Genomic DNA, 5,000 nt, shown 5'->3' on the forward strand with positions numbered 1-5,000 from the left:
TTAAATTATTCACTATCTCCTTCATGGCAATGAAAAATTGATTCAGTTTTTCACAGTATAAAAACAAGTGTAAAATACCTTCATCTTCTTTGTTGCAAACTTTACATTTCGCATCTTGTTCTCTCCCAATTTTGCATAAGCGCATTCCCGTGAAAATCACGTTATGTCTTATAAAAAAGTCCAAACATTCTAAATCAGTGTCCATAAATATCCATTTCATGTTTTTCCATATTTCCTTTTCTTCAATCTCTTTAAAATGCCTCAGCCAGAGTTGATTTGCTAATGGCTTTTTAAAAACTGAATTTCTAAAATAATGATAAAACCTTTTAACATTACATGACTTAAAATCTACAAACTTTTCTTGCAATTTTAAGAACACCTCTATTTTATTCTCGCTTTTCTCATCCCTTTGAATAACATTCAACCAATCTTCGGGTATTGCATTTTTTACTTCTTCGTATTGTTTCTTTATAGTGTTTACATTATATTCCTCTTTCGCTTCCTCCAACGCATCAACAATCACTTGCATGGGTAAAAATCCCTCCTTGAATTCATATAGAATATCTCTTATTTTTACAATTCCCACCTCCACCCATTTCTTAAAATAAATTTCCTTTTCTTGTATTACAATGTTTTTGTTTAAAAACAGTGGTTGATTTAAAATGCTATCTCTTCCATATGGTTTAAAATTCACATCTGTTAGAAAAAGTCCCCAAGCACTTAAAACTTCTTTATAAAAATCTGGTATCCCCTGTATCATCCACTTTTTTAACTTCATCCATAAAATGTTATCCCCCAAATTCAAATTCCCACATTTGTTTAAATAAAATTCCATTATAGTTTTCCAATCCCCTTTATTTTCCTCATCCAAATACTTCTTTACCACTTTAACTCTCATACTGTTCATTTTTTGTTCTAAATCTACTAAACCCATCCCTCCTTCTTCTGCCGGTCCAATCAAAGTATTATAAGCTATTCTTGGGGGTTTTTTCTCCCATAAAAATTCTAAAATACATGTTTTCAATCTTTGTCTTACCCATAAAGGCATTGAATTCACATATAAAACATACCACATCTTAGACAGCATCAACACATTTACAATTAAAATCTTTCCCTTTAAATTTAAAAATCTGTTTTTCCAGAATATTAACCTCCTCTCCATTCCTTCTACTACCTCTTCCCACATAATATCTCGTATGCTTTTTTCATTTTTCCCTAAAACCACTCCTAAAATCCTAATTTCTTGTACTTGGGTAAAGTTAAAACACCCTGTTAAAACCGGTACCTTCCCAAATCTCATGTAAACTGTTTTTTCCTCATTTATTTTTGCTCCAGAACCTTGGCAGTACCATTCAACTTTTTCCATGACATGTTTAACACTTAGTTCATTTTTAACTACTATTGTTGTATCATCTGCATATTGATATATATTTTGTATTTCTTTCCCTTCATTCATCTCTATTCCTTTTATTTTATTTTCCTTTTTGATTATCAACCCTAAAGGTTCCGCTACCAGCGAATATAATTGAGCTGATAATGGGCACCCTTGTCTTATTGACCTTGAAATAGCAAACGGTTCTGTTAAAAATCCATTGCATTTCACTTTTGTTATTGTATCCCTATATAAAATTCTTATCCATTTAATAAAATGTTCCCCAAACCCAAATTTCTCTAAAACTGAAAATAAAAAACATGTTCTACTCTGTCAAAGGCTTTTTCGAAGTCTAAGCTAATGACATAACCATCCTTTTTTTCTCCATTCATGTAACTTATTATATCTCTTATACTGCTTGTTGTTTCTGCTATGTCTCGTCCCTTTACTCCATATGCCTGATTTGTTTCTATTATGCTAGGTAGTACATTCTTTAATCTATTTGCTAAAACCTTTGCTAAAATCTTAAAATCCGTGTTTAACATGGTTATAGGTCTAAAATTTTTTAAAAGTGCTTTATCTCCCTTTCTTTTGTATATTAGCTTCATCAGCCCTAAACTCATCTTCTGATTTAGACCTTCCTTCTTAAAAATCTCCTCATATACATCCATTAAAATCAGACTAATTTCCTCCTTAAAAACCTTATAAAACTCATTTCCTATCCCATCTATACCTGGGCTTTTCTTTGTTTTCAAAAGATCTATTGCCTGTATTATTTCTTCCTGTCCTATTCCTTTATCACATTCTGCTTTGTCCTTAATTTCTACTCTCGTTGATATTTGCTGTAACAGTATATTTTTCTCCTCTTCATCTAACCCCTTCGTTTTAAAAAGTTCTTCATAATAATTTTTTACTTCCTTCAAAATTCCTTTCGTTTCTTGTACTAGTTCTCCATCTTTGCCCTTTATTTCTTTTATCATTTCTGCTCTTCCTTTACTTTTTTCTAAGTTAAAGAAAAATCTTGTACATTTCTCCCCTTCAACCATGTATTTTGCTTTACTTCTCAAACTTGCTCCTTTACATTTACTCTCCTCTATTTTCTTTAGATTTTCTTCCATAACTATTACGTTTTGTATATTTACTTCTCTCTTGTTTAACTCTTCTTTTAATGTTTTCCTTATATCTTTTTCTTTAGCTTTTTTAACTCTCTGAACCAATTTGCTGTATTTTATTGAGTATTTCTTTATTTCGTATTTTACATTTTCCCACCATATTCTTTTATCTTCTAGGTACATCCCATCATTTCTTTCTTCTTCTATTAATTTTTCGATCCCTAATTTATAACTTTCACTCTTTAAAATCTCTGTATTTAAAATCCAAACTCCAGGCCCTTTATCCTCTTTTTTAAAATCCATCTTCATTAAAATCATCTTATGATCACTTAAAGAGTTTTCTTTATACAAAATATCCTCAATAAAATATTCTAAACTTCTTGTGCTTAAAACATGATCAATTCTTGTTTGACATAAGAAATTGCTAACTAGTTGTTTTCTAGAAAATTCTCTTTTTCTTTCATGTCTCTCTCTCCACACATCAATTAAGTTTTTTTCTTCCATCAGCATTTTAAGTTCTTTTCTCCCCATATCTGTTTTAAAAACCATTCCATCTGCCATATCTCTTTTATTGAAAACTGTATTAAAATCTCCCACCATCATTACGGTCTCCCAACTTTCCATTAAGTCTCTTAAAGCACTAAAATAGTTCTTCTTTTCTTTTTCTTCATTAGGTGCATGAACATTAATCAAAATAAATTCTCTATCTTCATATCTTATTTCAACGGCAATACATTTTCCTTTTCCATCATCATATATTTCTTTAACCTCAATATCCTTTTCTTTTCTTACTAAAATAGCAACTCCTCTCCCCATTCTTCCATCCCCATTATTAAAATATATTTCACCACCCCACCTCTTTTTTAAATCTTCCATAATTTCATCTTTCCAATTAGTTTCCTGTAATACAATAACATCTTCTTTACATAACTCTTTTACTCTTTCAAATTTTTCCCTATTTAGTAGACCTCTTGCATTTAAAATCACCATATTCAAAACCATAAATAAAATTACTAAGAGTTTAAAAGACATCATTTTACATATTTTCTTCTTCTGCTTCTTCTTCTTCTTCGATACATTTTAAAACCTCAAACCTGTTCATACATTTGATTGTTTCTTTTCTTATAAATCTTTTGGCATTTTCTAGATTAGGTGTTACCTTTTGCATTCTTCTTCTTGCCACTCCACCTAATTCCTTGTCCTTTCTTTTGCCCTCTTGTCCGTTTTCTTTTTCTTTTTCTCTTTCTTTTTTCAACCTTTTACTCCTTTCATATCCCCTTCTGTTCCACTGTTCCGTTGTCTTTATTGATGTGTCCATTTGTGTCCGTCTCTCGTGTTCCATCTCCTCCTCCTCTTCTTCTTCCTCCTCCTCCTCCTCCTCACCTCCAATCTCCTGTTCACTGACCCCTTCAGTTTCTTCCTCGATCTCTTCTCCTTCCACTTCTTCATTCTGCTGTTCTTCTGACTCACTTGATTCAATCTCATTAGTTTCATTCTGCATCTGCCTCGCCTCCTCTTGTTCCTGTTGTGTCTCCTCTTCTCCTCCTTCCATCCAGCATTCACACTTATTTAAAACTTTAAAACATTCCGGGCACTTGACAGCTTTGCAATCCCTCGCGAAATGGCCCTGTTCTTCGCATTTGAAACACGTAAAGTTTGGACAGTCTTTGATGATGTGCTCCGGACTCAAACACAGCCGACAGGTTTTAACCTGCCTGCTGTGAATAATCCTGAAGTACTGCGTTCCTTCCGCTGTCTCAAACCGTGCACTATAAGGTAGCGAGGCCACTTCTTTAGGAAATTTTACTTTTACGAAGCGTGTTCCATCTTCGATTTCTGTGCCCGGGTAGACTCTCCTTCTGATTTGCGAGATGGGGATTACTCCCCATCCTTCCAGCTTTTCCACAATAATGGTGTCATCTAGGTAGGCCGGCAGATGCATTATTGAAACCACAAAAACTCTGTCTTTTAGTTTCTTGACTTCACAAATCTTTCCTTTAATTTCCAATCCATTTAATAGTTCATCACATGTTTCTTCTGTAGCTAAAGTCACTTCATATTCTTTATTCTTTTTGGGGCGTACTGCCAATATTTGATCAAGTCCCACCTGCTCCGTTAAAACTTTAATAATATCCTCTGCTTTTCCATCCGGCACCTCTGCTAAATCCACCGTTATAGTTGCTTCCTTTGTATAAATCCTCATCCTTTCTGTTCTGTCTTTGTCTTTTCTTTCTCGTAATCCTTTGTCCATGCTAGGGTCTCCAATCCGTCTTGATCCTCCTGCCATATCCATGTCTTTATCGTGTAATCCATCCATTTTGTAAATAAATAAATAAAAAACCAAACAAACTCCCCAGACAGCCTAGGCTGCTGGGAAGTGTAGAAATGAAAAAAAAAGGACTCGAATAACAAACAAAAACTGTATTTAACAAAACAAAATAACAAGAGCAAAATGGTGAGCCTCCCTCACCCACTGCAGCCAATTCACTTCCTGGATCGTACCAATATCGGGCGTG

Source organism: Siphateles boraxobius, unplaced genomic scaffold (assembly GCF_051911475.1).
Source record: "Siphateles boraxobius isolate OS27281-9 unplaced genomic scaffold, OSU_SipBor_1 307, whole genome shotgun sequence".
Lineage (NCBI taxonomy): Eukaryota > Metazoa > Chordata > Actinopteri > Cypriniformes > Leuciscidae > Siphateles > Siphateles boraxobius.